A 25,932-nucleotide genomic window follows, 5' to 3' on the forward strand; every position below is an offset into this window, starting at 1 on the left:
TACGCATCAGTGCATTGTTGTACCGGGTGGTTGTAATGAAACTGATGATGTTCTGAGTGCTGCAGTGTGGGCTGTATAAACATCGTAGGTACGTATATTAACCGGAACACTCGTTAAAAAATTTATAGCCCCTCTTTCTGACACCGGATGAAAGTATGGCGCCATAGGCAGTCATAATGTTAAACGTTTGCTCGAGCTGTGTCATGGGAATTGTCACTCCCTGGTCAACAGTTCAAAAGATTTTACAGCGTATTTTGCTCTTGTATCCCTATAAGGTTCAGAATGTGTAAGAAATGCACAACCGAGACAGGCTGCAACACCGTGAATTGCCCTCCGTATTTTGGCACGAATAGAGGTGGATGACATACTGCCGGGGAATATGCTTTGAATGGTCGAGACACATTTTACTCTACACGGTGCTGTGAATGCACAAAACTGTCGCATATGGGTTTCTAATCCGTCGTATGTTGACCGCAACATCCACTACACTGAGCGTATGTGACTCTCTGATGTGGTTTCACCAGCTGCTTCTTGTCTGTCCGATTTTCTAGGAGGACATGACACCTCGCCGGCCTGTTAGGTGTACAGTAAAATCGGCATCTTATAAGGAATTCCTTATGCAACACATGATTCGAACTTCGAAAGAACGCAACTGTATCCACAGCACTAGTTTCGTGGAAGATGGGGCGACACCACATGCCGCTTGTCAATTGATGTATGTTCATAGAGAAACGTTCGGTAATGATCGCATCGTCTATAAGCAGTTCCAATATGTGTGGCTTCCAAATAGACCCACTTAAATATACCTGACTTGCAGTTTTTCAGTGTTGTATGGAGAGTCTTGTCGCACTGAGTATCCAACAAGTACCCGCGCCGTCTCAGGCGTCTTGTCACGGTCCGCCCCCCCCCCCCCCCCCCCCCCCCTTCTGAAGTTCAAGTCCTCCGTCGGACATGGGTGTATGTGTTTTCCTTAGCTTGCGTAAGTTACATTATGACCTCTGCAGTTAGGTCCCATGTCCCATAGGAACTTACCACAAATTTCCAAATTTTCGAGACTCCTCCTGATCTGAAGGATATCATACGACTATATTGCTTTCTGATTACACCAAGTGTGATGTAAGGAAATGTCGACCAGTAAACGTGCTAGACCCACCGTTATCATGAATTGATCATTCCTCCCTTTTTCCTGTATCCACGCCACATTCTGACTCTTTCTGACTCTTTACAGCGCCATAGTTTCACCTAGTGGCACATGGTTGTTTTCAGAATACTCCAAGAACGGACCGGTTAATGAAAACACCTACGATCTTCCAGTGTCCTATGATCTGTACATCCTGCAATGCAGCACTTGGCACACCCTCCGTTTAATTACAACGACACGGTAAAGTCGGTTTCCCTTGCTTTCCATTTATAATATCCATGATACGAAGGAACATTGCATCATAATTAGGAGTAACAAAGGCACTGTATTTCTTTTATCCGCTGACACTGGGCAAGTGACTCTCAAGTAAAATGTCTCCTCTGTACGGGATACACGTAATGGATGTACGAATAGGAGTTGCAGACGCATGGCTGACGACGTACGGAGTTTGAGATTGGCCGTGAGTCGTAATCGGACATGACGGCAAAGCGACAGTTGTCGAGAAGCGGAAATCCAAGTTCGACTCCCAGACCGGCACGAATTTTCGTTGTTCTTGTTCCGTTATACAGCTGTCCATATTCGCAATGGCCAATATATTTCGTGTACTTACTATGTCTCTCCCTTTTTCTATACCAAACAATTGCTGAAAATATAACGAAATAGGATAATAAAATTTTATCCCTCACAAAGTAATGAACAGAAGAAACACTTACGCCAGTGAAAGTTATTAAATGGCTTTTAGTAATTAATATGATCGATTTAAAAAGCCAAAGTATACAATAATGCGGTTCTTTCCTTGTGCATTTGCTCTGCTTCTTCATTAGAAACAACAAAATGTGTACTACATTGCAACAAAAGCTTCATAGGTAGTAACGTCACGAATAATAAAATAATAATATCAGTGCTCTTTTCATGATTAACAGACTGTAACATTTTTATTTTACTTTTATTAATGTCCATAAAAAAGTGGCGACTCAGTCGTATGTAACAAATATCCAAGCCTTGCCAGTATGATGGATGTTAAGACAATGATGTTAATGTTAGTCTTCCCCTATGAGATGGAAGCCACCCTTCGCCAATATATAGGGTGACTGAAATTCAAATTACTCTGTTGTAGAAGGCGTACACCGGCGGGCCAGGGAAATAATTTACTTTCTCGTATAAAAGAAAGCACGCTCGACGAAGTTGTTATCCGAATGGGACGAAAATCGGGATATTAATGTACATGTACAGATAAACAAATCGTTACTATCGCAGAAAAAATAGGTGATTTATTGAACAGAAAGAGCTTCACAATCTGACCAAGCCAATAACTCGTCAGCCACCTCTGGCCCCTATGCAAGCAGTTATTCGGCATGTCATTGATAAATAAAGTTGTTGGACGTCCTAAGTGACCTAAATGCCCCAAAGTTCTCAATTGCGAGGAAATCCGACAACCATGCCAGCCAAGATGGGTCTCACAAGCACGATCTCACCTGCACCTTGTGCAGCCCGGCAGTATCTTGCTGAAATGTAATCCAGGATGGCTTGCCCCGAATGGCAAGAAAACGGGTCGTAGAATATCGTCGACTTTCCAGTGTGCTGCAAGGGTGCCGCGGATAACAACGAAAGGGGTACTGCAATGAAAAGAAATAACGTCCCTGTCATTACTCCTGGTGCCATATGACGGGTACAGTCTCCAGAGAAGCCTTCGCCTTGTAATCTCATTGACTGGAGTAGAATTGTCTTCAGTGATGAGCCTTGCTTTGAACTGAGCCCCGATGACCTGGGAAGACGTATATGGAGACATCCCAGGGAGAGATGAATATCATCTTCACTGACATCCGCCATACGGACACACCACCGTGTTTCATGGTATGGGTTGTCGTTTTTTTTTATAAAACAGGATCCCCTTGGCTTTTATCCGTGGCACCCTTACATCACAGTGGTACGTTGACGATACTCTACGCCCGTTCTGTTGCCCTTCATGGCGAGCTATCCTGGTCACATTACGCGAAGATACTGTCTGCCCGCAGATGGCAAGAGTTTCTTGTTTTTGCGCTAGCCAAACCCTATCTTGGACAGCGATGTCTCCGGATTTCTTTCCTATTGAGAAAGTTTGGAGTATTATATTTATTTATTTCTTTATTGAACCTGATCAGATTAGGGCCATCAGGCCCTCTCTTGCATCGGGCCAGTGTTTCACACATGCAGCATTTCACACATCAGAGTTACATCATGACAATACTTTAAATAAGAAAATTAGATTACTCCAGTCACAATATGAATAAAGAATAATGACTGAGACCTAATAAACTAAGTACTGACAGTATTTTTACAACAGGTGCTGTACACACAAATTATGATAAAAGTAATAATAGTAACAGTAAAAAAATTAAATAATAATGATAAACGTGAGAAAACTGGGCAATAGTAATGAGGATTTGGGCAGATGTGCATTAATATCTTGGTGTGTAATGTAGATGTTTACTAGTATAGCGAGTTTTGGGGGAGGGAGACTTACAGAGGGGGAAAGAGGGAAGTAATGAGGTGAAGTGCATTCGTGTAGAAAGGAAAGCATTATTGTTGCTTAAGTAGATACGTCATTAACTGTTTTTTGAAGCTGGACATGTTTTTAAGTTCTCTGACATACCGAGGGAGGTTATTCCAGAGTTGGGTTCCCGCTATTGTAGAGGACTTGGAGAAGGTGACTGAGCGATGCATTGGAACAGATAGGATTTTATTATGATGGGGACGAGTGTTTCTGTCATGTTGTTCCGACATAAGCCTTAAGGACGAGGAGAGATATGAGGGACAGTGTACTTTCATAAGGCAGTAGATGAGACAGAGTGTATGGAAATCTCTGCGTTTGTCTGCACGCAGCCAGGACAATTTTGCATATGCTGGTGAAATGTGATCAAGAAGTCGAACGTCACAGATATATCGGACGCAGGCATTCATGGCCAGTTCAAGTCGTCGCGAGTTTTCCTGAGAGAGGCCTTGTAGGATAATATCGCTGTAATCAATGATTGGCAGTATAAGCGTTTGTACTAATTTCTTTTTCAGATAGAAAGGGAAGAGTTTTTTATATTTTTGGAGGACATGAAGGGATGCTGATGCTTTTTTGCACACTGCAGTTACGTGCTGTGTCCAGTTTAGATTTACATCTATTATTACTCCCAAACTCTTTGCTGAGGGAGAGAAGTTAATATTTGTTCCATTTAGGATAAGAGATGGTACGGATTCCCTCCCACCATCTCGGGATTACCACGATCCAAATCGCCAAAGGGACTGAATCTTGCACGATAACTCTCAGGAGGACATTCAATAACTCTACTCTAGCTCACGCCAGATTTGAAGGGAGCTAACACAAGGATCTCGAACCGCAGTGGCAAGAGTACCAATTTACGTATCCTCCTTAGTAACCTTCCTTTGCCGGATATGTCTCCGATGCGTTAAAGATCCAGTTGTTCTAAATTTGTTATATACGCACTTAAATGTACGATGTGTAGAGTGAGTACGTTGAGGATTGGTTTCAGCGTATAAATCTCTAGCTCTCACTGAATTTCGTTGGCATTCTCCGTAAATGAGAAGCATATCGACTTGTTCTTCGAGGGAATATATCATACTAATTGCTTGATTCGACGATACTACTCTTACCGTTCCTATTAGTGTTGTATTGCGAAACATTCGAATTGTGTTTACAATGCCAGTGGCACGTTAGATTGATATGTCGTATTCAGCGAATATTTACCATTTGCCAGATATACGAGAGATAAATGTCAGAGCATGTGCTTCGATAAGTGCCGAAGTGATAAGGAATACCAGTCAATCTTTGATAATGAGACTGCAGCACTACATTGACATCAATGGTGATCATTTCGAACACCTTCTATAAATGGAAGTTCAGGCCACCTTCCTTAACTTCGCTGACCTTCAAAGACCTTACTGCCACACATCATTTGATTCGTCTCGATAGCCGCTTTCAGAAAATAAGCACCAAACTACAGCAGCCCATTAAAAAAATAGTTGACCTTCATATCTCTGTCGCGACCCCACCTAACAACAGATATCCAACGTCCCCCCGCTGTCCCATGCAACATTTGTCCCACAAACTTTTCAGCTACTATCATACTTTCGGAGTTATTCAAGGTGGCAATAGTCAACGACTCGCCTTTCATATCAAATTGTGAAGTGAATAGAAACACTATGCATGAGTAGCGGAAGTACATAACCTGTATAAAGTAATACTTGAAAATGAATATTCGAATCAACAGATGTATTGAAACTTCCTGGCACATTGAAACTGTGGGCCGGACCGAGATTCGAATTCGGGACCTTTGCCTTCTGCGTCCAAGTGCTCTACCATCTTAGCTACCCAAGCACGACCGGCGACCTGTTCTCTCAGCTTCAGTTCTGCCCGTACCTCGTCTCCTACCTTCAAAACTACACAGAAGTTCCTCGCAGAAGACTGAATTACGTACGTAAACATTGTTAAATGTAAAAATAAACTACCAAACGTTTTGTAGCGTACTGCCGGATCTACTACTACTGGTAAGAAAAAGTAAGGAGGCCGGTCACTAAGTGATTTCTGTTAACTTCTGAAATGATTCTCAATTGGTAGTCGTACATTCAATTTTCCATTTTCGTGAGTACCAGGATTAACACCTTGCTTCGAGCCCACTCGGAAGCAGACAGACAGCTTCATACAAGAGTTTACATCCATGACAACTGCGCCCGTTCGCCGTAGCTAGCCGCATATAGTTTCGGTTGTAGCCGAAAGGTGTCCGCATCTTACGGACTAGGAAATTACCAGGTATTTAAAACTGTGTGTTTGGGAAACAAAACTGTGATTATTACGATTGTTGTGACTTTCAGTAATTATTGCTAATATATTTAATCGTCATTGTGAATGATGGTGTGAATTCGAAGTATTAAATAAGTATTCTTACCTCTAGTAACTGAGTATGTGTTCGCATGAGATCTGCTTACTGAGTAAATGAATCATGTTCATGGGAAAACAAGATCCATTGTACGACAATTTTGTCATTTAAAGGGACAATTATTTGGTATTTGTGGATTTAATAAATTTATTCTTTCGGTAAATTGTCCATATAAGTTGTTAAATTGCGACAGGCCAAAGGAAAATGACGCGGGATTGCGCTATTTAATGCTAATATTGGATTGGTTACCATTTATATCAGCGAATCAGAGGACAGTATGTTCGCGCCTATTTTGTGGGCTAAGAGAACTGTTTTGTGAAACTCAACTCGGGGCTCAGCCAAGTTCAGATGCGGATATAAGGAGCTCTGAATAGGTGTGATAATTTCGCAGAATAATCGTTGGAACGTGACCGTAGCCTGCCGCAAAGTGGATGCGAACGTGAGAGAAAAATTAATGCGTGGAATTTAGATTTTATTATGTATATCGTGTGTTTTCTGAGCAACCAAAATCCGCTTGCCGGTTTTCACAAGGCGTGACAACCAATTGAACATTCGCAGTGTCTAGTTGTGTAATACTTGAGCGATCGTTCTGTTACAGACAATCTCTTTTGTAAACTTTTTGGTACCGTGTTTGGTTAGTTACCATAAGCCGGCTATTACGAGTGAGCGCGATTGCGTGGGGATGACGGAACTGTAATTTAGGGTTCACACGAGCTTCGCGGTGTTTCGTATCAAACAGGTCACAATATACTGAAGGTTTTTACTCACAAACTACCCTTCAATTAGTTGCTCGGCTAACCTGATACTGAAAAACATTTGTTGCGCCCGTTTAATTCGTATAACGGTATTGGTTGTACTACAGACTTTCCAGTAGAAGATAATCCTTCATTTCTAACAGGGAAGGGGCGTGGACAGGACAGCAGAAGAATAAATTCACTACAAGTGAAACATCCCCTTGCAAAAATTATACAAGACAGTGCTTAAACTGGCACATATTATTTTTAGCGCGACGCAATCTGACTTTCAAAAATTTCTACGGGAAGAATGGCCCTCACTAACATTGACCTATAGCTTTCACAAATCACTTACCTCACCAAAAATCTTCGTTACTCGAACTACTGCAACACAGCTAGCGCCACTACTGCCAGCTAAATAAAAGATTCAAACTACGGAAGGCACTAACTACTGATAGGCATAGTTAGCGAATGAAACATTTTGATATAGAACAAACAATGTATTTACCTTAATAGTCATAATTTATATAGCAGTTCATGACATCCATTCTTACAAATTTCAAAACTCCGCCATCTCTCTCCCCACATCCACCACTGCTGGCGGCTCACCTCCAACTGCGCAACGCTAAACGCCGCTAACAGCCAATTGGCCAACGCTACAATGGCGAGTATTACAACAATGCCAACCAGCCACAGACAGCACACAGCACAGCCAATGATTTTGATACAGAGGTGGTGTTACAAATAAAAAAACCTAAACAGCCTACTTACATAGCCCCCATACTCCCCACAAGAAATTTTACAAATTGTTTTGGGCACTCGCTAATACGGATTTGAAAAATATTTTCATAATTATAATTACAATAACAAAGAAATCAAATGCACACACTTATTGATACAATGTTGGTCAAGAGCTAAAATTTTGTCACAGCCCATAAAGACAGTCCTGATCGTTCATCACAGTAAAATAGCAGTGTTTTTCTCAGTCTGAGCAGTAAAAGAAAATGCACACGGAAGTAGTGGATTTCCATGCAGTCTTGAAGTAGTGTTGCCCTTCACACAAAAAGACAGTGCTGACTCTTGACATGCAGACAGGTAATGGTCCACAACAGAGCAAACGCACAGCAGAGTCAGTCGAAGTTTTGAAGAGTATTGGTAGGTAGGTCGTCACAGAGTAGACCCACTGTAGTCCTGGTAGAGATTATGATATTGGTGAGCCACCAGAGGTCTAGGCCCACTGCAGTCCTTGTAGAAATAATGGTATTGGTGGGTCATCAAAGGCGAAGACCCACTGTAGTTCTTGTAGAGACGGCCAGCAGTCATCTGTTGCAACTGTGCAGGTGCACAATCACCATCGACGAGTCTTGCAGGGAATATAGCAAGTCCATGAACCACCACTTGTCCACACACAAAGAATTTGTTTGAAATGTCCTTAGAACCAGCTATCCTGTTATCCAGTCCCTTTGCTGAATTAGTAACACACGTGTAAATACAATCAGTCCCTACTCCTTACATTTTGTCCATATACTATGACCAACAGAAATGTGTGCAGTGAAATGTAACTTACAAGTTACTTAATTTAATGAACTGGTGTCAATTACAATTTTATAACATAAGAATACAATTACAAAGGTACAAAATACATCATTAAAGAACATAACAATGCAGATAACATTTGTATTAAAACAGGCTTAACAAAAGAATAGAAATAAACATGTACATCAGTGTTACAGGAATTATGACATAAGTACATACATAAAAGATCAGAATAACTTTTAAAAACATCAACTTCACACATGAGCATTAAAATAAAACAGAATAAATAATGTCTAAGCATCTTCACAAGGTAAATAACATATTATGAGAAAAATTCTACAACTTAACTGTCATCAGATAAACACATAAAGACAGGAAGAACACAAATACCCAAGGGTACACAGACACATAGTGGGATAACACAAAAAGAAAGGACAGGGTTTTATTTTCAGTGTAACATTTGGTACTGCAGTCCAACCCAAAACTTCATTCCATAGATCGTCTCTCTTATTTCAACATTTACTTCCACCAAAAAAATCCTATCCAAGCATGCATTCTGTATTCTGTTCACATCATCTTCCAAAAATAGTTTTTCTCCACTCTACACTACTTTTTTTGGCCAAACAATTTTCTTATAGCTTCTCAATGCATTTCTTCCAATTCATCATAGTTTCTTATATAGTCTACCCCCTCTTAAGCTAACTTAAATCTACTGAGCTCAGATGCTAAACTAAGGGATGAGGCAATGCAGCAGCACAAAACAATTAACACAAACAGCAATGAAAAAAATGGAAACTGTCAAAGCAAGCAGCAGCAAATGCAATAACTTATATCTAAACATGACAAATCTCAAGCAGAAAAAATATTACAGTAAAAATGGCCATGTTTAATACCTATATCACATCTTAACACTAGAGTGATGCATCACAAAAAGAAAGTTACCAAGTCGTTAAAAAAATTAATTATACAATTCCTGTGAGAGGAAACGTCTATTTGTGTTCCTCCTTTTTTACGAAAGTACATCATAAAATTATTCTTTATTGGGTCTGTAGATAGAAAATAGTTATATTAGTACATGTATTAAATTTTATTTTAATCAATGCTGCAGTACAGCAAGAAACTAGATATTAAACAAAATGAGCAATCTCTCAACTGCATAGACAATAGATGTAAAATGTTTCTCATCATTTCATTAGGCATTTTAGTAAATATCATAAATTATGAGCTCCACAGTATAATCATATGTTTTCAAGTTTGAGCGTGTCGCATTTGCGATGGTTTCTACAAATGAATGTCAATAGCGAGGATAATGGCCCCCTTTTTTTTCCACCTGTGCCTCTGAAAGGCACACACTAATGGCTTGTTTTCAGGTGGCTGTCGCGCAGCTTTGGTGCCGACGACGCATTACATGCAGGTGGTCACTTAATTTTCTTACCGAAATATTTACGACACCAGTTTCGGCTACAGTGGCAGTCTGATATAAAAAATTTTACAGGTCAAGAATTTGCGTTACGAATCTGTAGAAACAAAATCCTATTGATATAACAGTGTCCTAAAATGTTCCGTCGGCATTGTAATACATTCACGCATTTACATACATTTCTTAACACCTTTTTCACAAACTAGAGTCCCTAACCACTACTCATTATTCCTTACCTTATTCGTCGACACTTCTTCAATATTTCATCATAACAGATATGTAGCATAATCAAATACCTCATATAGCATCATCTTATTGATCATAAACATACTGCAACAGCATAATACACATAATCATCGTAATAATAACATCATAACACCCCAGTCAAATTCTCAAAATCGTCGTAGCTTCCTCCAATAATTTCAAAGCCTAAAAAAAATTCTCTGCTCATATCAAAAGTGTCATCTACCTCAAACGTACTTTAAAAATCATGATGCCATACCAAATACGTCATTCAAAGCTCTCATAGTACCACAATGGTTCCGAAACAATATGAACAGTTCACAAAATACAGACAAAATACAATTTCATAATTCTGAAGTTATCCAACTGTTTAATTACGTAAACATCTCTCACTGGTGTAGTAAAATAAATATTTGTCTCTCTCAGTTAAATGATCACATAGCAGTGTAATTCTGTGTTAGAGAAATATGGTACCAATGTGTAAAGTTCTATAAGCAAATACCATATTAGCTATGGCTCCTTGTGCTTGCCACACACATGGTACACAAAGTAAGCGTCTACCCCCCTGAGGATTAATCTAATTATACCCTCAGGTGTTACAGATTACAGCAATGGAATGAAATGTATCATGGAAAACCTTTGTATCACTGTAATTCAAAAATATTTAAAAACAAATGTTTTAAGTACAAAATTAATCACTCAAATACATGTGCTGTAGCGCTAAATGTGCGTCTTGCTGTAAGATAATTCTGTGGAAGTGTAGTTAGTTATCGTCCTCTGTAAGCAAAGTTCTGCTGAAGTCAATGTACTTACCTCATCATAAACAAAAGTGAACAAAAGTGAAATGCTTTACGTATAGATATCGTAGTTATTACGTACCTTACCATGATGAAGAAAGTACTATAATGTAACGTATTGTTGTGCTACGAAAAACGCTGTGTCATTGTAGCTATACCACGTAAGTTACTAGTAAAACATGTTTTACTTTCCAGAATAATATAGAAAAACTGTGCAGATATAAAACAGATACACCGCAAAAGCAACATTGTAAATTGTCACTCATTAGTAGCGTCGTGGTAAAATCGTGTAGCTGTCACGTAAACTAACCACTGTGTCATCTGGTATCTCACAGAAAGTACTTTAAATCCAGAATGTATTTTCAAGTAAACCACAAATTTGCATTAAAATCTCATTAGCAGTGCTGGCAAATGTTCTAAGTATGTGAGCCTTATAGTCGTTACGTAATCGTGCAACTAACAAGCAAGAATGTACACACTCAATAACACTGTGTCGTCTGTTCACAATAGCATTGCATTCTTAAATCCTGTTTAAATAAGTTCCCTTCGTTCTTGACAGGATATTCAACTTCAAACATTGTTGCATGTTAACAGATTCTAAGTCTGATAAAGCATACTAGTAACGTAAAGTGAAATGTTATATAGTAAATACATAGTTAAAAAGCAGATCATATCTCAATAAACGGTTTTACATTTGAAATGTGGTAAAATCTTTTACTCTTTCTAGTGCGCAGAGTTTCAACTTCGAAGTTATTATCATGTTGTATACATCGGTAAAGAACACTGGAGTTTTTCTCAAGGTTAGGGCCTATGTTATTTTTCTCTGAGCCAGCCGGCGTACGCGGCTGCCGGCGGTGCTAGTCATTGTCTGTCTGTTTCTTGGCGCGCGTCGTTATTGGGATTAGGAGACCTACCTTCTTCAAATTCAGCTGGTCGAGAAGGCCCTGCTCTGTTTGACTCCCGCCAGTTCTGCTGCAATTCATGTCTGTCGTTACGATCATAGCGTCTGTCGTCATGTCGGTAGATTTTGGTCACGATTTACGTTGTAAGAATAGCCTTGTCGTGTATTTTTTCTGTCATCGCGGAATTGTGACAGATGTGACCTGTAATTGTTGTGCTCCTGTTTTCGCGTTCCGCGATTGTCAATGTCAATTTCCAGTTCTTGTAACAGTCCCTGAAAAGCTTCAATATCGTCTTTGCAACGTCCTGCCAAAATAATATGTCGTAAATGTTCAGGTAATTTAGTTAAGCAAATGCGGATGAGTTCTGAGGGGCTGTATGGGTGTGACAGGTACTGATTCTTGTGCAACATGTCTTCAAAATATTTCAAAAGACTGGAGAATTCAGATTGTTAGAAATGTTTTATCATTATGATGCTATGTTTCACTCGGTCTTGTCTAGCTTGAGATCAATACGCTGAGAGAAAGGCATAATAAAATTCTCCTTCACTGTGACAATCGTGAATGACCGATCGCATTCTTACAACTGGTTCATTCTCCAAGTAGCCACACATAAATTCTAACTTGTGCTCCATTGACCAGTTGGGAGGAAAACTATGAGAGAATTGATAAAGCCATGCTTGTGGATGCATGTTGTCAGAATTCTTAAATGTTTTGAATTTACGTGTAGTAATGAACAGCTTACAGTCAAAATCATCGTGTCGGCGAGTAGCATATCGGTCATTGTTACGTCCTGTTGGCGGTTCCATCTCAAAATTCGGTGCACCTTGCCAATTTCTTTCATAATTTCCGAAATGCCCTGTGTTATTATTTTGTGGCTTATCCGTATTTCTAAGTCCCTCTTCCCGTGTTAGAGCGCGAGTGTAGTGTGCGTTGTCTGTTTGTGTAGACATCTATGTGACTTCCTTGTTTGCTTGCGCGTGAGCTCACTCGCGTTTCGGTGTCGTGTTTGGCTGAGTGGTGTGTGGTATCAGCGGGGACGCACGGGCGGTTTGCGACGATGGAGGGGAGAGCCGTGTGGTTGGCTGTTGAACACCATGGGCGACGCCATTTTGGGGTTTCTTGTGTTTCGACGGCTGAGTGGGGGTGCACCTTGGGGGATACGGCTGCGGCGGGGGAGGTGGCCGCGATGTTTTGGTTTTGTTATCAATTTTGTTGTGCCTGGTGCGTGTTCCATTTTGGCGAGTTTTAGCAGGTTCTTTTACTTTTTTGTTGTTCTGATGATGGAGGCTTGACTTCCGAGGCGCGTCAGTCTTGGTGTTTTGCACTATAAACAAGTTGGTTGGTTGGTTTGGTGTAGGAGACCAGACAGCGAGGTGATCTGTCTCATCGGATTAGGGAAGAACGGGGAAGGAAGTCGGCTGTGCCCTTTTGAAAGGAACCAACCCGGCATTTGCCTGGAGCGATTTAGGGAAATCACGGGAAACCTAAATCAGGATGGCCGGACGCGGGATTGAACCGTCGTCCTCCCGAATGCGAGTCCAATATCTAGCCACTGCGCCACCTCGCTCGATATATAAACAGGTGGTAGAGTCCATATATTCTTTAACATTAACTCAGTCCGGAATTTCAGTAACATCTGTTCAAAGAGATTTGCATCAACTCAAACTGAGACCTTACGAAGTAACTGTAGTGCATCGGCTGGCCAATTAAGATACAGTTGGTTGATGACAGTATCGCAAATAGCTGTTGCATTCGGTGCGCGATGGAGAGCTTGATCCTGAAACGGTTTTTTTCTGGTGAAGGATGACTATATTAATTGGGGTACATGAACTCTAAGAACACAAGACGTTGAAGTTTCTGCAAATCCTCATCAGTAATACCAGGAGCCTTCACATAATGTTAAAAGAGAAGTGTGGTGTGCAGATAGTGCAAAAATAATTTCTGTAACTATCCTTTCCCACCAAGCCACAACCCCTATCGACAGGGGATCTCAGGTTGATTCCGTATTTCTGGATTTCCGGAAAGCTTTTGACACCGTTTTTCACAAGCGACTTCTAATCAAGCTGCTGGCCTATGGGGTATCGTCTCAGTTGTGCGACTGGATTCGTGATTTCCTGTCAGGAAGGTCGCAGTTCGTAGTAATAGACGGCAAATCATCGAGTAAAACTGAATTGATATCGGGTGTTCCCCAAGGAAGCGACCTGGGACCTCTGCTGTTCCTGATCTATATAAATGACCTGGGTGACAATCTGAGCAGTTCTCTTAGGTTGTTCGCAGATGATGCTGTAATTTACCGTCTAGTAAGGTCAACCGAAGACCAGTATCAGTTGCAAAGCGATTTAGAAAAGATTGCTTTATGGTGTGGCAGGTGACAGTTGACGCTAAATAACGAAAAGTGTGAGGTGATCCACATGAGTTCCAAAAGAAATCCGTAGGAAGTCGGTTACTCGATAAATAGTGCAGTTCTCAAGGTTTTAAAATTACGAACAACTTAAGTTGGAAAGACCACATGACAATATTGTGGGAAAGGCGAGCCAAAGGTTGCGTTTCATTGGCAGGACACTTAGAAGATGCAACAAGTCCACTAAAGAGACAGCCTACACTACACTCGTTCGTCCTCTGTTAGAATGTTGCTGTGCGGTGTGGGATCCTTACCATGTGGGATTGACGGAGGACATCGAAGGAGTGCATAAAAGGGCAGCTCGTTTTGTATTATCACGTAATAGGGGAGAGAGTGTGGCAGATATGATACGCGAGTTGGGATGGAGGTCATTAAAGCAAAGACGTTTTCCGTCGCGGCGAGATCTATTTACGAAATTTCAGTCACCAACTTTCTCTTCCGAATGCGAAAATATTTTGTTGAGCCCAACCTACATAGGTAGGAATGATCATCCAAATAAAATAAGAGAAATCAGATCTCGAACAGAAAGGTTTAGGTGTTCGTTTTTCCCGCCCGCTGTTTGGGAGTGGAATGGTAGAGAGATAGTATGATTGCGGTTCGATGAACCCTCTGCCAAGCACTTAAATGTGAATTGCAGAGTAGTCATGTAGATATAAATATGTAATTTTTGTATTACCTGCGTCAACTGATCTTGTACTTCCCGGATTTCTCTGTTGCAATGTGTCTTGATTTGATTTTGATTTTGTTTGAATTTTCTAATTTCTCCATACTCTTCTGTGTCAGTAAAGGCTACGGGTCCTATGTCATTCGGATCATCATCTGCCTTTGTAGACAAGTTAGTGAACTGATCCGAAAGTTCGGCTACTTTCTCCGATAGTGAAAACATTTCCTCAGTGTGTTTTTCTGAACCAAGTTTCAGCGTGTCCATTTGTGTTGAAATCGAATCTACAGTGTCCTTCAAGTTTTCCTGAGTTCCTGCAAGTTGCGTAACCGAATCGCTGGATGCAACTGAGTCTGTTTTAACTTGCAAGGTGTCGTGATTTTCACGAACAATAGTTTGCAGTTCTTTTATGGCTGCTTCGTGATTCTGTAATGCATTTTCATGCCACGAAAAAATAGGGTGAAAATGCTCACAAATTTATGTTTTTACATCACTACAGATTTTTTGACATTTCGATTCAATGTTATGTAACTCAGTAGTTAAATCTTCACGTGTTTGTTCAAGTGTGGTGTCTAACTTTTGAAGCTTTTGCTGTGTTTGTCTCTGATTTTGTTCCATTGTGTCTAACTTTTGAAGATTTTGTTCCTTTGTGTGTAGCTGTTGCTGTGTTTGTCTCTGATTTTGTTTCATTTGCTGCATTAACTGCAATAATAATGTATTAGTGTCTGGAATCTGTTCCTCTTTGCTTTTCGGCAGTGCATTTGCACCGGCAACATTCACATTTTGACAAGCAGAAAAAGTGTCTTGGCTTATTTGAGAAAACAGTGAGAACGCAAAACCTGAATGTACAGTATTTGCAAGATTGTGTCCTGTCATTTCTGATTCCTGACGCAAGCTTTTGCCGACCGATCGATCGATAATGCTTCCCTGTTCACTAATTGTATCATGGCCTACACCATTATTTGCAGACCGCTCCATTTCCCTATGCACTATTACCAAATTACTACTTTGAACATTAGTTAATTCATTACATGGTGTCGCTAACACACTGCTTTCGTCTTCACTGTCATTTCTCAGTTTACTTTGGAGCCTAGTATTACGTTTTTCACACGCCATTATTGTCACAACATTCCACACGACAACACAGAAAAACACAGTTTGAAGAGCAAATATAAGAGAACACATTAACATAGCAAATAATATCTAGTTAATTGCAAGCACAGCTGCGAAATACTTGGTGCAAATATACATGCATGCCACAACTGTTTTACTGTACAACAATGAAAGACTACAACTACCAAGGAGATTCTCTCTACAATTATGCACTAGCAGGTAACAAAATCTAAACTAATTACACAAACTACAAGAAAAATGTCAGAGGATTCCAGTGAGGTATCCTGGCAGGGTTGCCATATGAAACGTCCCATTGCAAAAATTATACAAGACAGTGCTTAAACTGACACATATTATTTTTAAAGCAATGCAATCTGACTTTCAAAAATCCCTACAAAGGAATGGCCCTGACTAACATTAACCTATACCTTTCACAAATCACTTACCTCACCAAAAATCTTTGTTACTCGAACTACTGCAATACATCTAGCGCCACTACTACCAGCTAAATAAAAGATTCAAACTAAAGAAGGCACTAGCTACTGATAGGCATAGTTAGCGAATGAAAGATTTTAATAGAGAACAAAAAATGTATTTAGCTTAATAGTCATAATATATATAGCAGTTCATGACATCCATTCTTACAAATTTCAAATCTCCGCCATCTCTCTCCCCACATCCACCACTGCTGGCGGCTCAACTCCAACTGCGCAACGCTAAGCGCCACTAACAGCCAACTGGCCAACGCTACAATGGCGAGTATTACAACAATTCCAACCAGCCACAGACAGCACACAGCACAGCCAGTGATTTTGATACAGAGGTGGTGTTACAAATAAAAAAATCTAAACAGCCTACTTACACAAGATGAGTGAACATGTTTTCTGTAGGACGAAACACAATGAACCGCGTTTTTGCAAGTAGTGCCCATTGTTGTACGTCGTATTTATTTTTTACAACGGCCATACGATAGGAGAGGTAATCAATTAACGCCAAAAGTGTGCATTAGAAGCACCTAACTTTGTACGGAAGACACTTCCGGCAGTCGCGTGAACGAACAATATTGCTGCTGACTTTGGCTTAGCAACAGACCTGATTAGACGTGCATGCCTTTTATTACGTGTTTTTAGGTGATGTTAGTTAATTGCACATTTCAAACCCTCCTTTTGTTCCGCTTTTGTGTGCTGCAGATTTAAATTAGAGCTTATAGCTCCCAATTAACGAACGGACCTTTGTGTCAGCTCATTTAACCGCTGTCCACATTTTTAAAGCTAAAAATGATGGGCGATTTAACACTTCCAGTGGGAAAAATACATATGAAAATAAATTCCGCGGACTGGTCGAAATGGCTTCACCGATTACCACTTAACTCTAACGACCTTCTGTTTTGCAGTTTTTGCTCAAGATAAGTAACGGCTGAAGGACGATGCGCTTCTTTTTCTTCGTCTCTGCATTTTTTTCCTGGGATTTTAGTACCTGTAACATGAGATAGAAACAAGCCGTAGGTTATGTAATATTTTTTCATGGCATCTGCCGGTGTTCTATGGATGCCTGTTATTTCGTTTTGCTAAAAGACTATTTGTAAGCGTTATTTCAGTATGGCTCCCGTCAGATCAACGTATTTACGTACTCTAGGAATGAGCGTTGAGGAACATCTGCAGGGATTCTGCATCATCATTCTAGATAATGGAAAGGAACTAAAAAATGTTGGTACTGAATCTCAAAGATACAAGAAGATAATCTGTTCGACTGTCATACCAGAGGAATAATCTGAAAAACTGTTTTTATCCTGCACAGACAAAGGACTAATTTAGAGATACTTTTATTACTTCTAGTATTAACTACTTTTTGTTCTGATGTGTTGGCGTAAAGACGTACTGTATAATTTCATGTCTATGTGTTTGTTAAATGAAGGTTTCAAATGATGAAAAATGTGTTTTATAATTTCTGTCTAGATCAAGCCTAAATCCCATACCATTGGAGTACAAAATATTCTGTTAATTTGAGAAGGCGAAATTTAGATGGAGGCTACGATCTTCACGACTGCGGTGTTGAACAATAGAGGTACGTGATTGTGCTCTCCACTTTCCTTTGTTGGCCGTTAAGATTAGTTCCGATGTGTTTTTGCCGAGACATTCACAACCTCCAATCTTCCTTTTCGTATAAAAATAGGAGTCCAATAGAAAAATAAATATACTTAAATTTAAATAATGGCAATTCTTTTACCCAGGCCACGGGGAATGACAGAACGTACGTGCCTCTACCCTGATTGTATGTTCGCAATCTCCGAGTGTGTTACGACGTAATTATTTTACAAAAAATGTTGAGATAGATCTTTCTCATCAGATCGCAAGCACTCGCACGCGAATGTACGTACCCTCTGAATGTGTCTAGTCAGTCCTGCGCATTTCTCTAAAGCTTTTCGGTTACTATTCAGTGGATTGCATCTCCACAATTAATTTTTGTTTATGCCTCAAATCGCACTTCAATCAAAGTATTTCTTACACAAGTTTTAGGCTCCATTCAGTGTCAAAAATTCTGAAGTACGGCTGGCTAAGCAAACCGCTACAATAATTTCATAACTCTACAACTACAATAACACAAAACAATAATAACATAATAGAGAGGGTACGTTACAATAAGTGGGTAGTGGAGGTAGTTTGCTGTCGCCTTCCAGCGACCTGTTATGAAATGTCAAGCGTGTATCTGCGGCGCATACACGACTGTAATGAGTGCTCGTACAATGTAGTGGTAGTTTTGTGTTGTCATGGCTTAATGGAAGGGAGAGGGTGAAACTCGTTGTCGACACACAGCCTACTCCTCTGGAAGAGCACCTTGGGGCATGCCGAGTTTAACGTCCCCATTCGGAAGATGGACCAGCACCAATAGTGTTACACACCTTCACTCCATGAGGCGCTGAGGAGAAGTTTGTAATTTAACCCAGAGTACTGGCCCAAATACTGGTGATCAAGAACTATACAATACAACTTCTCTTTCCTTGTCGGCCAAATACTGGTAATTCGAACCGACTTTCCTCCGAATCGGGCGTCAATCCACTAGCGTGAGTTATTGACCTCGCCTGTGGAAGCGGACAGTGCGGCGCTGGGTTTAACGAGATACGCTAGGCTCTTACTGAAAGTAAATGGAAATATAAGTAGATCATAAATGCACTAGTGCGAACCCTGGCGGGACTGGCGCCAGTAGTATCTATGACATGAGTGCGATCGATTCCCTAGTGCAGAGGTTTGTCTTTGGGCTTGGGCTGGCTTGAGATATAAGGATGTGCCGACCGGGAGGAGGAATGAGGACACAACGCTTTGAGAACGTTACGCCGCGGTGCCTGAGTCGCCGGTCGGCTGGTGGACCGAAACGAAGACGGGTGGCGGTTATCACGTGGTTGTACAAGAGTCGGCGGGAGTTGGCCGGCAACGTCGTGAGCTGTGTATGTGCCCGCTTTCCTCGAGGGACACGCTGTTTCGGTCTTGCGAAGCGATGGCTTGACATCTTCTCAAAATCGCCCCAGAATCAAGACACCATGTTAAGTACGCTGTTCACTAAGAGCGTTTAGTTAACTGTCTTAGTGATTGCGAGAAGTGTCATATTATGTTTCTTTGGTTTCATTTGAGGCCTCTTACTAAGCGTGTGCTCTGCTTCAGCACAATATCGATGTATCTGCAGATGTGTGTCCATAAGTTCTAGTCAGTGTCGGTTCTCCTGAGCCAGTCCATTTCCCAGTCCTAATGTTTATCAAGTACTGTTTCACTTGAAGGACTTGCGAGTGAAATTATTTGTTGTTTAACCTTGATTTTATAAAGTTAACTGACTGGTCTATCTTAGATGTTAAACTTAAGAAAATTTTCCTGCTTCCTGTTGCCGGGTGTGGTCTGCGTTTCAGTGAGCTGAGGCAGCGGGCAACCGAAGCGTAGAGCTTTCCTTTAGATTTCAAGTTTAGCTTACGGGCGGTGGACTTCGCCTGAGCTCGTATGTTCCTCTTCGGTAGCGTTTGATTGGTTCACATTCTGGTGACCTACTCGAATTGGGGTTGCAAACGGAGCTACGTCTTGGTTCGAGGATAAGTGTTACTTCTCTCGTCGATTCCACCGTCCGTGGTTAAACTTCAGCCTTACAAGCTTGGGCCTTGCTTCGGTTGGTACACATTCTCCGTTGTGTCTTAATAAGAGTTCCTTTGTTAAAGTTATGGTTATATTTTGCCTGAGTGGCTAATGATTTATTAACTTACGAGATTCTGTAACGCAAATTTCGTAAATATTTTGATTGAGTGACGGTTCTCAATATTTGCCTAATGATTTATTAACTTGTTAATGTAAGTGGTGGTGGTGGTGATTAGTGTTTAACGTCCCGTCGACAACGAGGTCATTAGAGACGGAGCGCAAGCTCGGGTTATGGAAGGATTGGGAAGGAAATCGGCCGTGCCCTTTCAAAGGATCCATCCCGGCATTTGGCCGAAACGGTTTAGGGAAATCACGGAAAACCTAAATCAGGATGGCTGGAGACGGGATTGAACCGTCGTCCTCCCGAATGCGAGTCCAGTGTGTTAATCTAAGTTTTGTAATGTAAGTCCCTCAAATGATCTTGCCCGAGTGGCGCTTGTCAAGTATTCTGTGACTGTTTTCTGTAGCTAATAAGCCCATTCGATTTGAAATGTTCACTTTATTGGGTCAGCCCTTCCACCTCCTTTAGATTTAAAGGTTAAGCAAATAGGTGTTACGTAACCACCGTACCAATGTGTTTAAAATAGTGTCTCTATCATTTATGACCTCACTATCTCCTTCCACATCGGCATTCCTTTCACTGTTTTCTCTGCAAGTAGTGCCGTGCACAGGAAAACTACTACAGATAATTATAACATCAAAATTTACATTAGTCGTATTATTTGATGTATGTGTGGAGAGCCACTGTACATTCCTTAAAGGGAAGTGGTTTACCTGTGTAGTTTGTTCTTTTGCTTTGCAATAAATGCTTTATTTATTTGGCAGAAATCTAACTTCCTCATGTCGACATTATGAAGCTGCATAACAATAAAAACTTTTATACTTTCAGCATGCAACAGTTCTCACATCAGTGCAACGGAAAGTTCGTTGATATGCACCCGATCTGATTTTAAGGAACTGTCAGCTCCAAGCCCGTTTTCGCTACCATAGTTACATTAACGAATTTTAATTTGTTCTATGTATGACGCAGTGAAAAACACCTGTAAAGGTCTTCACTATCCATTTTACATGTGGCCTTCATATTTGGGCAGTTAGCAGACCAATGTTACCGAGCGGTTCTAGGCGCTACAATCTGGTACCACACGACCGCTTTGGTCGCAGGTTCGAATCCTGCCTCGGGCATGGGCATTTGTGATGTCCTTAGGTTAGTTACGTATCATAGCGCTCAGAGCCATTTTAACCAACCTGCTATGGTTGTGCGTGAAATTCGCATAAGCCAAGTGGTCAAATGTTGCGTTTTCTCCATACTGACGTGCAGAAAATCACATGCTGTGAGCTTAAAACTTTTTATTGCAATGTAGCTTGATAAAGCAAAGTGGCTGATTTTGCTAATTGCTAAACAATAAAATAACGTTTTCACATCAAAATAAAATAATAGTTTGTGCAAGAAAATGACTTACTTTAAGAGATATTTCCGTTAATTAATTTACGTGCACCTTTGTCCAGAAAGAAATGGTTTTGGGTTTCACTGTGCTGTTAATATCACGATGTGTTACACCACCTATTTCTAGGATTATGGTCAAAATAACGTTATTAATAACTGTATAAATTAATGAGACCAGTGTATAGTGAGAGCCACACATATGTACTTTTCCGAAATGGTACCTACGCCTTTTATTTACAACCTTTGGTTAAGTAGACTGTAAGTCCTGAGCGTGGATATTTAATTGGCGCTAACTGCAGTTTAGATGAGCTTTGGAGTGCATCCCCATTATTAACACAGAAACACGATTCACGATCTGTTAAAACATAAAACGAGCATAAAAGAAGTTATGTGATTCACAGACTTAACATGTACGGAATTGAAGCTGTCATTGACCCATACGGTCAGTTTCAATATCACCTTATGTAACTAGGCTGGTCCTATTCGAAGTGATATGCCGTTGCTCTACTCCGACCTTTATTAAGACTCTGATCGCAATCTAGTGATCTCTTAAAGCGTCAATAGACATATCACCCAATGAAAAATCATCACAATGTAAACCGTGAAAACAGCGGTGGTGAGTAGCTTGCGCAGTCAGTATAGAGAAAATACACTCCTGTAAATTGAAATAAGAACACTGTGAATTCATTGTCCCAGGAGGGGGAAACTTTATTGACACATTCCTGGGGTCAGATACATCACATGATCACACTGACAGAACTACAGGCACATAGACACAGGCAACAGAGCATGCACAATGTCGGCACTAGTACAGTGTATATCCACCTTTCGCAGCAATGCAGGCTGCTATTCTCCCATGGAGACGATCGTAGAGATGCTGGATGTAGTCCTGTGGAACGGCTTGCCATGCCATTTCCACCTGGCGCCTCAGTTGGACCAGCGTTCGTGCTGGACGTGCAGACCGCGTGAGACGACGCTTCATCCAGTCCAAAACATGCTCAATGGGGGACAGATCCGGAGATCTTGCTGGCCAGGGTAGTTGACTTACACCTTCTAGAGCACGTTGGGTGGCACGGGATACATGCGGACGTGCATTGTTCTGTTGGAACAGCAAGTTCCCTTGCCGGTCTAGGAAAGGTAGAACGATGGGTTCGATGACGGTTTGGATGTACCGTGCACTATTCAGTGTCCCCTCGACGATCACCAAAGGTGTACGGCCAGTGTAGGAGATCGCTCCCCACACCATGATGCCGGGTGTTGGCCCTGTGTGCCTCAGTCGTATGCAGTCCTGATTGTGGCGCTCACCTGCACGGCGCCAAACACGCATACGACCATCATTGGCACCAAGGCAGAAGCGACTCTCATCGCTGAACACGACACGTCTCCATTCGTCCCTCCATTCACGCCTGTCGCGACACCACTGGAGGCGGGCTGCACGATGTTGGGGCGTGAGCGGAAGACGGCATAACGGTGTGCGGGACCGTAGCCCAGCTTCATGGAGACGGTTGCGAATGGTCCTCGCCGATACCCCAGGAGCAACAGTGTCCCTAATTTGCTGGGAAGTGGCGGTGCGGTCCCCTACGGCACTGCGTAGGATCCTACGGTCTTGGCGTGCATCCGTGCGTCGATGCGGTCCGGTCCCAGGTCGACGGGCACGTGCACCCTCCGCCGACCACTGGCGACAACATCGATGTACTGTGGAGACCTCACGCCCCACGTGTTGAGCAATTCGGCGGTACGTCCACCCGGCCTCCCGCATGCCCACTATACTCCCTCGCTCAAAGTCCGTCAACTGCACATACGGTTCACGTCCACGCTGTCGCGGAATGCTACCAGTGTTAAAGACTGCGATGGAGCTCCGTATCCCACGGCAAACTGGCTGACACAGACGGCGGCGGTACACAAATGCTGCGCAGCTAGCGCCATTCGACGGCCAACACCGCTGTTCCTGGTGTGTTCGCTGTGCCGTGCGTGAGATCATTGCTTGTACAGCCCTCTCGCAGTGTCCGGAGCAAGTATGGTGGGTCTGACACACCGGTGTCAATGTGTTCTTTTTTCCATTTCCAGGAGTGTACAACTGTCAGACATTGGTAACAAGAATAACGTCTCATTGGAGAACGTTACTGGAACATAAAGCTTCATGTTCAAAGTAGTTTACTGGCAAATAAAGAGGCTACTGGGAAGTAACAGGCATCGAGACGCAGCTACGTAAGAGAAGTCAAATTTAAGTTGCTTTATCTAATGGAGCTGGAAACTGGATAGGGCTCAAACCAGGTATAGCAAACGCCCCCCTTGAACCTCGGACCTTGCCGTCGATGGGGAGGATAGCGTGCCTCAAAGGTACAGATAGCCGTACCGTACGTGCAACCACAACGGAAGGGTATCTGTTGAGAGGCGAGACAAAAGTGTGGTTCCTGAAGAGGGGCAGCAGCCTTTTCAGTAGTTGCAGGGTCAGCAGTCTGGATGATTGACTTATGTGGCCTTGTAACATTAACCAAAAAGGCCTTGCTGTTGTGGTACTGCGAACGGCTGAAAGCAAGGGGAAATTACAGCTGTAATTTTTCTCGAGAGCATGCAGCTTTACTGTATGGTTAAATGATGATGAAGTTCTCTTAGGTAAAATAGTCCCCCATTCGGACCTCCGGGCGGGGACTACTCAAGAGGACATCGTTATCAGGAGAAAGAAAACTGGCATTCTACGGATCGGAGCATGGAATATCAGATCCCTTAATCGGGCAGGTAGGTTACAAAATTGAAAAAGGGAAATGGATAGGTTAAAGTTAGGTATAGTGGGAATTACTGAAGTTCGGTGGAAGAAGGAACAAGACTTCTGGTCAGGTGAATACAGGGTTATAAATACAAAATCAAATAGTGGTAATGCAGGAGTAGGTTTAATAATGAATAAAAAAATAGGAGTGCGGGTAAGCTACTACAAACAGCATAGTGACGCATTATTGTGGCCAAGATAGACACGAAGCCCATGCCTACTACAGTAGTACAAGTTTATATGCCAACTAGCTCTGCAGATGACGAAGAAATTGAAGAAATGTATGATGCAAAAAAAGAAATTATTCAGGTAGTGAAGGGAGACGAGAATTTCATAATTTAATAGTCATGGGTGACTGGAATTCGACAGTAGGAAAAGAGAGTGAAGGAAACATAGTAGGTGAATATGGATTAGGGCTAAGAAATGAAAGAGGAAGCCGTCTGTTAGAATTTTTGCACAGAGCATAACTTAATCATAGCTAACACTTGGTTCAAGAATCATAAAAGAAGGTTGTATACGTGGAAGAATCGTGGCGATACTAAAAGGTATCAGATAGATTATATAATGGTAAGAAAGAGATTTAGGAACCAGGTTTTAAATTGTAAGACATTTCCAGTGGCAGATGCGGACTCTGACCACAATCTATCGGTTATGATCTGTAGATTAAAACTGAAGAAATTGCAAAAAGGTGGGAATTTAAGGAGAGGGGACTTGGATACACTAACTAAACCAGAGGTTGTACAGAGTTTCAAGGAGAGCATAAGGGAACAATTGACAGGAATGCGGCAAAGACATACAATAGTAGGCGAGTTGGTGGCTCTTAGGGATGAAGTAGTGAAGGCAGCCGAGGATCAAGTAGGTAAAAAGACGAGGGCCAGTAGAAATCCTTGGGTAACAGAAGAAATGTTGAATTTAAGTGATGAAAGGAGAAAATATAAAAATGCAGTAAATGAAGCAGGAAAAAAGGAATACAAACGTCTCAAAAATGAGATCGACAGGAAGTGCAAAATGGCTAAGCAGGGATGGCTAGAGGACAAATGTAAGTATGTAGAAGCTTATCTCACTAGGGTTAAGATAGATAGTGCCTATAGGAAAATTAAAGAGATCTTTGGAGAGAAGTGAACCACGTGTATGAATATCAAGAGCTCAGATGGAAACCCAGTTCTAAGCAAAGAAGGGAAAACAGAAAGGTGGAAGGAGTATATAGAGAGTCTATACAAGGGCGATGTACTTGAGGACAATATTATCGAAATGGAAGAGGATGTAGGTGAAGATGAAATGGGAGATACGATACTGCGTGAAGAGTTTGACAGAGTACTGAAAGACCTGAGTCGAAACAAGGCCCCGGGAGTAGACAACATTCCATTAGAACTACTGACTGCCGTGGGAGAGCCAGTCCTGTGAAAACTCTTCCATCTGTTGAGAAAGATGTACGAGACAGGCGAAATACCCTCAGACTTCAAGAAGAATATAATAATTCCAATACCAAAGAAAGTAGGTGTTGACAGATGTGAAAGTTACCGAACTATCAGTTTAATAAGTCACAGCTGCAAAATACTAACACGAATTATGTGGTGTCACCGCCAGACACCACACTTGCTAGGTGGTAGCCTTTAAATCATCCGCGGTCCGTTAGCATATGTCGGACCCGCGTGTCGCCACTATCAGTGATTGCAGAC

This window comes from Schistocerca gregaria, chromosome 3 (assembly GCF_023897955.1).
Source record: "Schistocerca gregaria isolate iqSchGreg1 chromosome 3, iqSchGreg1.2, whole genome shotgun sequence".
NCBI lineage: Eukaryota > Metazoa > Arthropoda > Insecta > Orthoptera > Acrididae > Schistocerca > Schistocerca gregaria.